The sequence below is a fragment of the Acinonyx jubatus genome, chromosome E3 (assembly GCF_027475565.1).
Source record: "Acinonyx jubatus isolate Ajub_Pintada_27869175 chromosome E3, VMU_Ajub_asm_v1.0, whole genome shotgun sequence".
NCBI lineage: Eukaryota > Metazoa > Chordata > Mammalia > Carnivora > Felidae > Acinonyx > Acinonyx jubatus.
Genome location: NC_069398.1, coordinates 18912285 through 18926998, shown reverse-complemented (window position 1 = coordinate 18926998; position 14714 = coordinate 18912285). Strand labels below are relative to the sequence as shown.

At 45.8% G+C, this 14714-nt stretch overlaps 2 long non-coding RNA genes across 2 annotated transcripts; one reads left to right on the top strand and one right to left on the bottom strand.

Annotated features, from left to right (window-relative positions):
* Positions 1-422: 422 nt before the first annotated feature.
* On the bottom strand, positions 423-4767 carry LOC128313609 (uncharacterized). Its single transcript, XR_008294545.1, has 2 exons — positions 4346-4767; positions 423-924 (listed from the first exon to the last, which is right to left on the bottom strand). It is a non-coding gene; the product is annotated as an uncharacterized LOC128313609 (long non-coding RNA).
* LOC113596821 (uncharacterized) lies at positions 4606-10593 on the top strand. The gene is made up of 5 exons (XR_008294544.1): positions 4606-5028; positions 5179-5285; positions 6317-6663; positions 7481-7653; positions 7887-10593. It is a non-coding gene; the product is annotated as an uncharacterized LOC113596821 (long non-coding RNA).
* The last annotated feature ends 4121 nt before the right edge of the window (positions 10594-14714 follow it).

Sequence of the window (14714 nt, the reverse complement as noted above, 5' to 3'; positions counted from 1 at the left end):
AGTTAAACTTACATAGAATAAAATGAAAATAAATTTTAAGTATTTGCTAAGCATACACCCAAACCTCCATCAAGAGATAGAACATCACTATCACCCTACAAAGTTCCCTCATGGCCTTTCCTAGTTAAACCCATCCCCCTCCCGCCAGAGACTACTGCTCTAATTATGTCGCCACTACAGATTCAATTACGCTGTCATAAAACATCACATAAATGGAATCCTACAGTGTGTGTTCTTTTGTCTAAGGCTTCTTTCATGCAGCAAAACGTCTTTATTGCTTCTCTTTTAGATCTTCAATTCTTGAATTCAGAGCTAGGAGAGTGCTCACATCCCCAACACAGTACTTGACAAAGTTCAGAAATTGCTATTCAGTAGTGTTACCTGTATTAGTTCCCCACTGCTACTGTAAATTACCAAACTAAGAGGTTTAAAATAACACAAATTTATTATCTCACAATTCTGCAGGCCAGAAGTCTGAAAATAGGTCTTCCAGGACTAAAGTCAAGGTGTCAGCAAGGTCGCATTCTCCAAACTCTAGAGAATCCATTCCTTGCCCTTTCCAGCCTCTCGAGGCTGCCCCGAGTCCTCGATTTGTGTTCCCTTTCCAGCAATGCGTCACTCCCGCCTCTGTTTTTGTTGACACATCTTCTTTGACACTGATTCCTGCCGCCTCCCTCCCTTTTTGTTTACATAACTCATTTATTATAGGCTAGCAATGTTTCAAATGAAGAAAGACTCCTCCAGTCCTCAGAATTCACTGTGACGACAGAAGTGGTCTTGTAGGTCCAGACGCCACCGGCTACTCTTTTCATGCAGGCACTATGATGCCAGATCCCCACAGTTCACGTCTTCATCCTTGTTTTGCCACAGAAGGAGCAAACGTACTTGGAGTGCTGGCTTATTTCAATTTTCTTCACCATTTTCCTGAGGGAGGCAAATGGCTCCTGTATTTACTGACAATTCTGACCTTCTTGGGGCATTTTAGCCATGTCACTGCAAACTAGGTCTGAGCCCAGAGAGGACCCTCTTGCCTCCCTTTTATAAGGATCGTTGCGATTACATTAGACCCCCTGGGATAATCCATGATAGTCTTCCCATCTCAAAATCCTTGGTTTAATCACACCTGCAAAGTTCTGTTTGCCAATGTAACATATTCACAGGTTTCAGGGGTTAGAACATGGACATTCTGGGGCCCACTATTCTGTCTGCCATGTCACCTGAATAAATAAAAGATCTTAAAACCATGCTTCTCAAACCGGGTAGCCTGAAGATAGAAAAGAAATATGGTACATATTCTGGATATGCTGCTTATGGATTTGGGAGACAATTTTACTAAGTTAAATTAATAAATGGCTTAAAACACTAGACTTCCCCTCTGAGTCAGAAATTCTGCTTCTATGATTTATTCTACAGACACGCTCATATATGTGCCTAAAGAAGTATATCTAAGGCGGGGGGCAGTGCATGTGTGGCTCAGTTGGTTGAGCATCTGACTCTTAATTTCAGCTCAGGTCATGATGTCAGGGTTCCTGAGTTCTAACTCTGAGTCAGACTCTGCACTGACAGAGTCTGCAGAGCCTGCATGGGATTCTCTCTCTCTGCCCGCATCCCAACCCCAACCCCCCTGTCTCTCAAAATAAATAAGTAAACTTAAAAAATAATCATATCTAAGGATGTGATTACATTATTTTATGGCAGTAAGACTGGAAAAAAACTGACCATTAACAGAAAATGAACTAGATAGGAGCGCCTGGGGGGCTCAGTCGGTTGAGCATCTGACTTCAGCTCAGGTCATGACCTCATGGTCAGCTGTGCTGATAGCTTGCTCAGAACCCTGGAGCCTGCAGGGGATTCTGTGTCTCCTCTCTCTGCCCCTCCCCCGCTCACGCTCTGTCTCTGTCACTCAAAAATAAATAAATGTTAAAAAAAATTTGTAATAAATTTTTAATAATTTTTTTTAATTACAAAAAAGAAAATGAACTAGACAAACTGTTCCATCCATAGTGGAACACTATGTACGCAGCCATTAAAAAAAGCAGATCTATATGTACTGAAATTGAACAATCTGCAAGATGTATCAAGTGAGAAAAGAAAGCAAAGTGAACAGTGTGTTTATTATACTACTTATGAAAGGAAGAAAATGTATCCTTTCATGTACCTAAATTATCTCAGGAAGGACACAAGAAACTGGCAATAGAGGTTGTCTCTAGGAAGGGGAAGGAGAAGGGGAGGGGAGTAGAGGAAGGAGACTTTTTTTTTTTTTAATTGAAGCATAACACACATATGTAAGTGTACGTACAGGTCAATTTTCACAGTCTGAACACATCTGTGTAACCAGTGCCTAGATCAAGAAACAGAATATTGGGGTGCCTGGGTGGCTCAGTGGGTTGAATGTCCAACTCTTGATTGTGACTCAGGTCATGATCCCAGGGTTGTGGGATTGAGCCCCATGTCAGGCTCTGTGCTGGGCATGGAGCCGGCTTGGGATTCTCTCTCACTCCCTCTGCCCCTCCCCCCCCATAGACATTCTCTTAAAAAAAAAAAAAAAAGAAAAAGAAAGGAAAGAAAGAAACAGAATATTACCAGCACTGGGGCACCTGGGTGGCTCAGTTGGTTAAGCATCTGGCTTCGGCTCAGGTCACGATCTCGCGGTTCCTGAGTTCGAGCCCCGAATCAGGCTCTGTACTGACAGCTCAGAGGCTGGAGCTGCCCTCAGATTCTGTGTCGCCCTCTCTCTCTGCCCCTCCCCTGTTCGTGTTCTGTCTCACTCTCTCAAAAATAAATAATAAAAACATTAAAAAAAATTAAAAACAGAATATTACCAGCACTTTATTTATTTTTAAATGTTTATTAACTTTTGAGAGACAGAGCACGAGTGGGGGAGGGCCAGAGGAAGAGGGAGACACAGAAACTGAAGCAGGCTCCAGGCTCCACACTGTCAGCACAGAGGCGGACGAGGGGTGCCAACTCACAAGCTGTGAGATCATGACCTGAGCTGTAGTTGGATATTTAACCAACTGAGCCACCCAGGTGCCCTGCTTTATTTATTTACTTTAATGTTTATTTATTTTTGAGAGTGAGAGAGAAGGCACACGAGCAGGGGAGGGGCAGAGAGAGAGGGAGACAGAAGATCCCACGCAGGCTCTACACTGTCAGCACAGAGCTGGACATGGGGCTTGAACTCATGAACCATGAGATCATGACCTGAGCCAAAATCAAGAATGGACACAACTGACTGAGCCACCCAGGCACCCTTATTTATTTATTTTAAAGTAATCTCTACACCCAACGTGGGGCTCAAATTTATGACCCTGAGAGCAAGGCTCTACTGACTGAGCCAGTCAGCCACCCCATTATCAGCACTTTACAAACAAAAAGCTTGGATTAGTTTTGCCTGTTTTTATACTTTATGTAAATTGAATCACATATTACATATTATTTTGTGTCTGGCTTCTTTTGCTCAACAGTATGTCTGTAAGATTCATCCATATCATGCATGTAGTTCTAGATTATTCATTCTCATTTCTAAATAATATTCCATGAATAGTATTCCAATGATTTATTTATTCATTCTTCTACTGTTGTGAATAGTTTCCGGTTGTTGGCTACTGCAACTAATGTTGCTGTGAACATTTGAGTACGTGTCGTTCAGTAAACCTATGTATGCACTTCTGATTATGTGAGTAGGAGTGGAATTGCTGGGTCGTAGATAGGCATGCAAATATTTAGCTTTGGTAGATACGGACAGTTTTCCAAAGTTGTACCAATTTACACTCCACCTGTAGTATAAGAACGTTCAACATGTTCAAAACTTACTTTTGACTATGCACTCTATTGAATTTGACTATATTATGAAATAGAATGCATATCCACATGAATTGTATAGCTAGATTATGTCTTCAAAGTGGTTTCACTGTACGGATGGACAGCTTTTTGTTATATCCGTAGAACTTTCCTTCTCTGCTCCCATGAATACTACTTGGTTGGAAAAGTTTGAAAAACAGATTAAGAGGTGATTTGATTCATTTCCCAGTTTGATTACTCATTTATGAGCTGTAATTCGAACACAAAATTTCTGATCGAGACAGGGTACAGTAAGTGCTTAGCTAAGCACTTGGCTGAACCTGGGAGCCAGATGATTTTGAACCTGCTTTCTGTCCCTCAGCTGCTGCGTCTGTGAAAGGCAAGACATCTGTGACCTCGGGGCATGGGCCAAATCAAATACCTGGTAGGAATCGTTTCCGCAGCTCGCCCGGGCTAGCCCTGCCCAGGGTACCCAGAGCAGGTTGGGGCAGGCCAGCCCTCACTTCCATCATCTCGTTTTCAGCCTTTGGCTTTTACTCACCTTCAAGCCCGGGACATCTGCACCTGCTCGTAACAGGTCTCATGTAAGTAGAAGGCAGTAGCCTCAAACCGTCAAAAACACTCTTTTAGGTCCTGTCCCGGAAAAGCCAGGTCAAAAGAAAGCCTACTTAAGAAGAGAGAAAGAAAGAGAAAGAACCTACTGCCTCTCACCGCGCGCCACCTTCCAGACAGGTCGCTCCTTCTCCTCAGCCTTTCAAATAGGCCGCTCTGGAGAGACCAATCACAGCCTTCCTTCTTCCCCTAATCGCCAGCGCCGTCCAATCAACGTACGTCATCTACGATTTGCTGCCCTGCAGGTCCAACCTCCCTCCTGGTTTTCCCCTTGGTGAGGAAGGGCAGACCGGAAAAGCAAGGGAGGTTGAGGCCGAAGAGGCGCCATGTTGGTTAAGGGCACGGCCGTGGCCGTTCAGGACTTTTTCAGAAGAAAGCTAGCAAACCTCGAGCGTTTTCACATGTTCCAGAAGCCTCTCTTGGCGTAGCACTGAAGGGTTTTTCCATGACGCTTCCCGGAGAGGCCGGGCGTGAGAAAGCAGCCCTGGGGTCGTAAACTTCGCGGACGTGGCCGTGTACTTCTTCTGGGGGGCTGGGGGTGTCGGCGGCCAGCGCAGAGCGCCCTGTACCGGGACGTGATGTGGGAGACGTACGGCCGCCTGGGCGCTCTCGGTGAGGCCCGGCGGTCCAGCTAGGGGGAATGACGGGAAGGGGGGACTGATGTCCCCAGGCTCGAGTGGGATGGAAGTGTGGGGCACTAAGGAAGCAGCCTCATCCTTCCCTCTCGGGTTCTCAGCCGAACCCAATGTTTCCCCTCCTCAGGATTTTTAGGCCCCAAATCCGCTTTTATTTCTTGGGTGGAAGGAGAGGTGGAGGCCTAGGATCCAGAGGGTGAGACCCCAGCAGCTGTCATCAGAGACGGGGGAAAGGTAATGGGTACTTCACTCAAACCCAGTATTGGCACCTCTTAGACGCTCGTCCCCTAACTCGAATCCATAGCACACACTGCCTCCTCCAAAGCCCCATCGCGTATCCCTAAACCTCCTCTCCCGAAGGTCCCAATCTCACTGCAAAATGGCTCATAGAACAGCTAAATAGCACTACTTAATCATACTGGAAAACCCCAGTTTAGTACAGAATAGTGCTTGAGTTGTCAGGGCAGCGAAAGGAAAGGAGAAACACATACCTAATTAGATTTTTCTTGTGTAATAAAATGAAGATAAATGTTCCTTTTAGGTATTAATATGTGGACCACAATGCAAGGATAATGTCATTCATCAGAGATTCTAAAATAAAACATGTTGGGGTGCTTGGGTGGCTCAGTCGGTTAAGTGTGGGACTTTGGCTTAGGTCATGATCTCCTGGTTCAGAGTTCCAGCCTCGAGTTCAGCTGTGTGCTGAGAGCTCAGAGCCTGAAGTCTGCTTCAGATTCTGCATCTCCCTCTCTCTCTGCCCCTCTCTCACTCATGTTCTGTCTCTCTCAAAAATAAACATTAAACAAACAAACATGTTTTCTCTGCCGTCACGTCATAATAAATGCTCGTTCCCAGGTCTTCCTGTGGAACCTGGAGTACAGTCCAAGTGTAGACTTTTTGATGACATCCCCTTACTGGGGATGGCCCAAGGGAGGTCATTTAGTGGCTGTTTTGCAAAGGGGTCATAAATAGGTTCAGGGTTGTAAGCTCCACAAAGGCTGAGACCATCACCACCCTCAATGCCTGACAGAGTAGGGGTTCACCTCTGTTTATCTCCAGTTTTCAGAGCTTTCATGTGTTAACACCGTCCAGATGATGAAATTTGCTTTTACTCCAGGCTAGCTTTCTGGGTTTGATGAGGCCCCCGTCTCAAAGAGCCCCAATCCAGCAGACTGCCGTATATTCAGACATTCATGCTGCTTCCCAGGTCAGGCCACCATATGGAATATGCTAAGTTTGAAGTTTTATCTTTTATCCTGTCTCAGGATCCGGGGATGACAGTGAGGAAAAAGAACTGAACAAGAGTCCAAAACAGAGAGACGGCGCTTGAGGAAGTGTCTCTCGAGGAGTGGTTACCATCCAGCAGGCCACCTGGCCCCAGTCACAAAGCCACCTGCCCAGAGCTCTACTGGACTCTGGGCAGAGCCCAATCTAGCCTTGGTTCAAGGACAGTACAACCCACAAATCAGCCTACGCTTGCCCAAACTGTGGCCACAACTTCAGCTACCCCTCCCTCCTGGCCAACCTGGGGAGCGGCCCTTCCGGTGTGACCAATGCCAGGCTCGTCTCTCCCAGTGCAAGCATCTGCTCCAGCATCAGCTCTTCCACACAGGTGAAAAGCCCCACTCTTGCCCTGACTGTGGGCAACGTTTCCACCAGAGGGGTTCCCTGGCCATCCACAGGCGGGCTCTCACACCTGGGAGAAGCCCCCCCCCCGCCAAGACTGCAAAAGTCACTTCACTTACCCCTACCTGTTAGCCATCCACCAGCGCAAGCACAGTGGGGAGAAGCCCTGACAGCTGTCCCAGCTGCAGCCTCTGTTTTGCCTACACCTCCCTGCTGGCTGGCCATCCTCAGGTGCACACATACAGGCGCACACACTGTGTGGACTGTGGCCTCTGCTTTACCTATATCTTTCTCCTTCTCAGTCACCGGCACATTCACTCTGATAGCCCGCCCTTCTCCTGCCCACAATGTGGGAAAGGCTTTAAGCGCAGGTATGTCTTGGAAGCCCATCAGTGGATCCATCGCTCCGGCGAGAGCCTGAGGGAGCAGCGGCCTGTGTTAGGGCTTTCAGAGCCGATCCCTGTTTTGGGAGGCCTCCAGTTCATTTCCGGTACTTTTCAGGTATATTTCAAGAAAGTGGGTGATGGAGCTCACAAGAGATGATTAGAGTTTTCTTTGGAAGGGAAAAGGCCAAGTTTATGCATTTGGGGGATAAGGAGTGGAAAGAAAGGAGGCATTTGAGGAAAACAAAGCTCTGAGTTCAGAGGGCAAGCTGATACCTTGGAAGGAGGCAGGAATCAAAAGCCACTTGAGGGCTGAACCCATTTTCTGAGGCTTCTGCTCCCAAGTCCCACGTGGAGTTTCTTCACTGCCAATCATTTCCCTAACTAGCTTTTCCCCCTGGGTTGTTCTCTCCCTTACAGCATTCTGCTTTCTGGACTGTAGCTCTCCTGTTCCTCAGAGATGAGGTCCCCTGGACGCAAGAGCCTATGGAAGGTGCCTGCACCCTCTCCGAGGACCCTCTGAAATAGAGGGCACAACTTGGGCCCATCCCCAGTGGGGGAAGCTCATCCAAGGATTCTTTTAGCCAGTGCAGGTGAGACACTTGGCAAGGAGACACATGCAGTGTCAAGCCACTGTTGGCACTCTTTGGTCATAAGGGCCTAAAGGTGACGACAGGGAGGAGAACAGTGGCTTCAGCTGGGAAACTGCCCTGTCCTGTGCTCACTCTGAACATAGCGCACAAAAGTATCACGCTTAGCTGAAAGGTTTTTTTTTCCTTCTTTTATGAATTAGTGATTACGATGTTGTGGTTTTTTTTTCCTTCAGATATTCGTATGTTCTCTGGACTTTATACCTTCTGAATAAAGATGTGTTTTTGGACCACAGCAGGCGGAAACAAAATGCTGGGACTTTTGTTTAAAAGAAAGAGTAAATTACCGGTGATAAGGGTTGAAATCAACGCCTAGTATCTCCAGTCTAATTTTTACTGTAACGTTTGTATGTGTCAACAGTTAAAAGGTGTCTTTGTGACCCACTTAGATCTGCTAGCCCTATTTTCAATTAGGAAACTCTTGAAGGAATAAGCAAGGAAGTGGATGGGACTAAGCATGTCTGCATGCCAGGCATGGTGCCAGGGGATTCAAATAGCTCTTTGAACAAAAGACTGCTCTCAAAACCCCTGGGTTCCAAAAATGATTATTTTCTAAAATGTTTATGTATTTTGAGAGAGAGAGAGAGAGAGAGAGAGAGAGAGAGAAAGCATGTGCAGGGGAGGGGCGGGGGGGGGCGGGGAGAGAATACAAAGCAGGCTCCACGCTCAGCAGGGAGCCTGACACGGGCTCGACCCATGACTAACAATATCACAACCTGAGCCGACATCAAGAGTTGGATGCTTAACTGACGCTTAACCACCCAGGAGCACCCCCCCCCGACCCCCAAATGATTATAACTGGGTGTTATTTTACCTCACCATATAGCCTCTCCTGAATTGGTAGACCTGGATTCCAGGTTGGGCTCAGTCCCAACTAGCTATGGGGCCTTAAGCATGTCATTCAACCTTTCTAAGCCTCAGTTGTCTCACTTGTCAACCTCACAGGGTTGTTGGAGATAAAACGTGAAAGCACCTAGCATGTCTTCATAGTCTGAAGTGACTGAGTGCCCTCGTGTCATTGTATGACATTTTTTCAAACATTCAAAAGAGTTGTAAGAATTTTATGGTAAACACTCATGCCCATCGTTTAGATTCCACAATTAATCCAGATTCTACAATTACGCTTTATCACATGTCGATCCATCTCTCTAGCCCCTGTCCGTTCATTTATGCGTCGTATTTTATGTCACAGTAAGTTGCAGACCTCATTACCCATCATTCCTCAGCTCTTCAACATAAGGCTGAGCTGTACTCAAGAAACTTCGGCGTTCTAACTAAAGCTATCTCCTGCATGTTTTATGAATTCTCATAGTCCTATGTGATCGAGATTCTGGAACAACATGTTAGTGGGTAATCAAAACATTTTGAAAGCGAGAGCATCTTTGTATTTTTATGTGTGGCAGGAAAAACAACATGACCTCAGCCACTTATGATGGAGCACAGTTTTAGTCTTGAAGGTGTGTTTCAATCCGATTAGTTAACACCCGAGTTTATTGTTTAGCTCTATCTCCTTCTTAAGTTTTCTCTATCCCTCGTGCAAAAAGAAGTGGTTTATAACATTGTACATGAGTACACAAAAGTATTTTTTGGTCCAGGTGAAATCCTTTGTAGTTTCTCTTTAGGTAAAGTTGATTCTCTGCTTGGAAGGAGACTCCTATCTGGAGGCACATTTTTCCTTACTCTATTTCTACACTATTCATCACTGAGTGCAGTGAGGCCCCTCCAGGACTCAAGGTTTGTTTTTTTTGTTTTGTTTTGTTTTAATGTTTATTTTTGAGGAAGAGAGAGAGAGACAGAGTGAGCAGGGGAGGGGCAGAGAGAGAGGGAGACACAGAATCCGAAGCAGGATCCAGCACAGAGCCTGATACGGGGCTGGAACTCACGAGCCATGAGATCACGACCTGAGCCGAAGTCGACGCTTAACCGACTGAGCCATCCAGGTGCCCCTAAAGTTTATTTTTTAAATTAAAAAAAAAATTCTTGGGGCGCCTGGGTGGCTCAGTCGGTTACGCGTCTGACTCCGGCTCAGGTCGAGATCTCCCGGTCCGTGAGTTTGAGCCCCACGTCGGGCTCCGTGCCCATTGCTCGGAACCTGTTTCGGATTCTGTGCCTGCAGCTCTCTCTGACCCTCTCCCGTCCGCTGTCTGTGCCAAAAAAATAAATAAAGATTAAAAAAAAAATTAAAAAAATTCTTTTTAATGTTTATTTTTAAGAGAGAGAAACAGAGTGGGGGAGGGGCAGAGAGCGAGAGGAAGACCTAGAATCTGAAGCAGGCTCCAGGCTCTGAGCTGTCGCACAGAGCCGGACATGGGGCTCAAACTCGTGAACTGTGAGATTGTGACCTGAGCCAACGTTGGACACTTAAATGACTGAGCCACCTAGGCGCTCCCCCGGGACTCAAGTTTAAAAAAATTATAAAATAAGCAAGTAACTGTTGAGGTGATATCAGTGGAAGGCACACCATAAGCCACAAGTATTCCAGTGAAAACCAGCAAAGGTAGGGCAAGAAAATACAAACACGGAAAAAGGCACTAGCTTGGACAGCAATGAATAATTTGTGAACACAAGGGCGGGGGGCGGGGACAGCAGGTGCTAGCGCAGGCAGGACAGCCAAGCAAGGAGTGGTTCCAAGACCAGACAGTGGACTGCCGTCAACAGAGAGGAGGGTTTTGTTAATCCAAGGACCAAATGGCACCTGCCTGATTGCAGGAATATTCCCAATGGGATAAAGCTATTTAGTATCTGTAGTCCAATGCCACAAACCATTAAGCTGATCCATCTTGGCTGAAAAACTAGGAGGATTTTGAATCTAGGAGGCAGAGGATACGATCCAGGACAGTGGGGAAGTAAGATCCTGGACGACAGCTAAGGCCCAGTCCAGTTTGAGGGCTCAAGGAGGGAGGAGGGAGGTTTCCGGGGGGGGGGGGGGGGGGGGGGATGGGAATTTGAGGTTTGTTGCTATCCGTGGTAGTTCAGAACAACTTAAAGAAGCAGAAAGGGCAGATGATGCAAGGAGAAAGGAAATATAATTAGAAAGTTTTTTGCTTTTTTTTTTACTTTTTTTTTTTAACGTTTATTTATTTTTGAGACAGAGCATGAAGGGGGGAGGGGCAGAGAGAGAAGGAGACACAGAATCTGAAGCAGGCTCCAGGCTCCGAGCCATCAGCCCAGAGCCCGACGCGGGGCTCGAACTCACAGACCGCGAGATCGTGACCTGAGCTGAAGTCGGACGCCCAACCGACTGCGCCACCCAGGCGCCCCAATAATTAGAAAGTTTTTAAAAGCGGGTGCCTGGGTGGCTCAGTCGGTTTAAGTGCCTGACTTCGGCTCAGGTCATGATCTCACAGCTCCCGGGCTTCAGCCCTGCATTGGGCCCTGCACTGATAGCTCGGAGCTGGAGCCTGTTTTGGATTCTGTGTCTCCCTCTCTCTGCCCCTGCCCCGCTATTCTCCGTCTCTCTCAAAAATAAATAAACATTAAAAAAACTGAAAAAAAAAAAAAAGGTTTTAAAAGCAAACAATGACAATGGCAATATTACAATATATAAATGTACCAAATCAACATGTTATACACCTTACATTTACACAGTGCTATATGTCAAATACATTTTAATTAAAAAAAAAGCAAACACTGACCAGAAAAGAAACATAATCACAGCATGTATAGGAAATTTCACAAATTTATTACCTCATGTCTGGAAAAAAGGTGAGCAAAATGGGGCTAGAAACCAAGCAAGTATCATTGCAGGATGCTCACAAAGAATTTCTAAAATGAGTCTATCAAGAACAATAAGAAAAGCATATTTTTAAAAATGAAAGCTCCAGAAGAAGTGGCTAAGAGTTAAAAGTATATTGATCCAGGGGCACCTTGGTGGCTCAGTCGGTTGAGTGTCTGGCTCAGGTCATGATCTCCGTGGTTCATGGGTTCAAGCCCTGAGTTGGGCTCTGCGCTGATGGTGTGGAACCTGCTTGGGATTCTCTCTCTCTCTCCCCTCCTTTCTGCTCCTCCCCTGATCCCACTCTCGCTCTCTCTCAAAATAAATAAATAAACTTAAAAAAAAAAAAGGTGTATCGATCCAGTTTGGGAAGATGAGAAAGTTCTAGAGAGGATGGTGGGGATGGTTAAGATGGCAGTGAAATAAGTCAGACACAAAAGGACACATGCTATATGGTTCCACTTACAGGATGTACCTAGAATAGGCAAATGCATAGACACATAAGGCAGATTAAAACTTAACTAGGAGCCAGGGTAGAGAACGGGGAATGACCACCTAGTGGGTTTCTGGTTTCCTTTTGCAGTGATGGAAATGTTTTGGGAGTAGATAGTGGTGATGGTTGCACAGCATTGTGAATGTAATTAACACCACTGAACTGTAAAATTAAAAACGGTTCAAATGGCAAACTTTACATCTTGAGTATTTTACAATTAAAAAATAATGGGGGCGCCTGGGTGGCGCAGTCGGTTAAGCGTCCGACTTCAGCCAGGTCACGATCTCGCGGTCCATGAGTTCGAGCCCCGCGTCAGGCTCTGGGCTGATGGCTCGGAGCCTGGAGCCTGTTTCCAATTCTGTGTCTCCCTCTCTCTCTGCCCCTCCCCCGTTCATGCTCTGTCTCTCTCTGTCCCAAAAATAAATAAAAAACGTTGAAAAAAAATTAAAAAAAAAAAATAAAAAAATAATGTAACATACCAAAACGCATTAAACTGTACAATTTAAATTCAAGAGGTATCTATTGAGCTAATTTAATCTCAAAGCTGTTAAACAAAATGCCTTATACAAACGTTCACAGCAACACAAAAGGTGGAAACAACTCAAATTTCCATCAGCTGATGAATGGGTAAACAAAATGTGGTATACATGTGTCTCCTCACTTTTCAAAAGCTCCCATTAGGCCACTTCACTTTAAGAAAAACCTACGTTAAGGGGTGCCTAGGTGGCTCAGTTGGTTAAGCATCCGACTTCAGGTCAGGTCTTTCGGTTCATGAGTTCAAGTCCTGCATTGGGCTCTGTGCTGACAGCTCAGAGCCTGGAGCCTGCTTGACATTCTGTGTCTCCCTCTCTCTCTCTCTGCCCCTCCCCTGCTCGTGCTCTGTCTCTCTCTCAAAAATAAACAACCATTTGAAATATTTGTTTAAAAAAACACAAAAAAACCTACATTAGAACCCGTTTTCACTAACTGAAAGCCAAAAAGAATTTTTGCTTTTACAGAGGCAGCTTGCACCCCAAGCAGCGAGAGTGGCCCCACCAAGCTCCTTCCCAGGGAACTACACTCAGCCCCTTGGCATCAAGCTACTATAGCTTTGAACTGTGTGAGTATCTGTTCTTGATCTAGATTTATTTTGTGCGTCCTACGGTATAAGTAAAGCCTAAGAGAGGTTATTTTTGGGGTCTGGAAATGTTAAAAAAAAGTTTTCCATATAAGTTAATGGTAATTGTTTCTTGGCTTTACACCATTTCTGGATGGCTCAGTTGGTTAAGTGACCAACTTCAGCTCAGGTCAAGATCTCATGGTTGGTGGGTTCGAGCCCCACACTGGGCTCTGTGCTGAGCACTTGCTTGGAGCCTGGAGCCTGCTTCAGATTCTGTGTCTCCTTCTCTCTCTGCCCCTCCCCTGCTTGTGTTCTGTCTCACTCTGTCTCTCAAAAATAAATGTAAAAAAAACCCTTTTTTTTTTTTTAAAGAAAGGTTTCATAGAAACATTCTACTATCGGATAGCAGGGAAAACCTATATCCATACAGTAGAGTATTATTCAACCATAAAAGGGATGAAGCACTGATAAATGCTACATCGATGAATCTTGAAAACTTTTTGCTAATTTCAGAAATCAGACACGTAAAGGCCACAGATTGCAGGATTCCATTTCTGTGAAATATCCAGAAAAAGTAAATGCATAGAGACAGAAAGATTCGTGATTACCATGGGATGGAGGAAGGGGAGAATGAGGAGTGGCTGCTCAAAGGGTTGGGGGTTTCCTTTAAGGGTGATGAAAGTAGTGCTAATGTTTGCATATTATTAATGTACTAAATGCTATTAAATTTTAAGGTATAAAATTAGTTTTTGTTATGTGTATTTTACCACAATCAAAAATTGTGTAATGACTGGAAAATGTGTACAAGGAGACATTCAGGGGTGACATCTAAGATGTATATTTTGTTTTGAGTGATGGTTAACACGGTTGTATGCATTTGTCAAGACTCAGCGAATTTTACATTGAAGAGCTGTGCGTTTTACTTTATGTACAATATAATTCAAATTAACAAAAGAGTTCAAAGTGGTCTTTAGGGAACAAAGTGAAAAGGGTACGGGGAGCTGCCTTTTTCATTAAAAACCTTTGCATTACTTTTTAAAAACCATGACTATTAGTTAATTTGGAAAAAATTAAAATGTAATTAAAAATGTCCCCGTTCCGATTCCAACCTCACCAACCAAGTTCTCCCCCTAAGCTCCAGTCCAGAGACTGACAGCCGTCCCGCGATGCAAGGAGTCGGGCGCGATCCACAGCCGTGGTCCCAACGGTAAACGTGTACCTGGTTTCTACCTCGGCTGTACCCCAGGGCTTGGCCAGAGCATTTGCGTCTCTGGGGCTGGGGACCGGATTCCAGATCCTGCCGCGGGAAGGCCAGGAGGGACAACGTCGAGGACACAATGCACAGCTCCACACCTGCCGAGGGCCGCCAGAGGTTCCACAACCAGCCGATCCAGGGGCGCCTTCCAACGCTCCACTCGCCCGGCCGGCCGGGCGGTGCGGCCTCTTCCTGCTCTTGGAACCAATCACCGGCCGCCTGGCAGTGCAGGCAAAGAGCGGTGCTGGAAGCCACCGTCCGTCCATCTTTCTTGAAGGCAGGAAGGCTCCGCCCCTCAACCCACCTCTACCCAGTTCCCATTCCGCCCCGCCCCGCCTATCTCCTCTCCCACCCCACCTGCAGCGGCCATTGTGGTTGAGGGCAAGTGGCCGCTGAGGCCAGAGAAGCCAGATAGGCGCCATGTTTGATATGATCAAAGAAT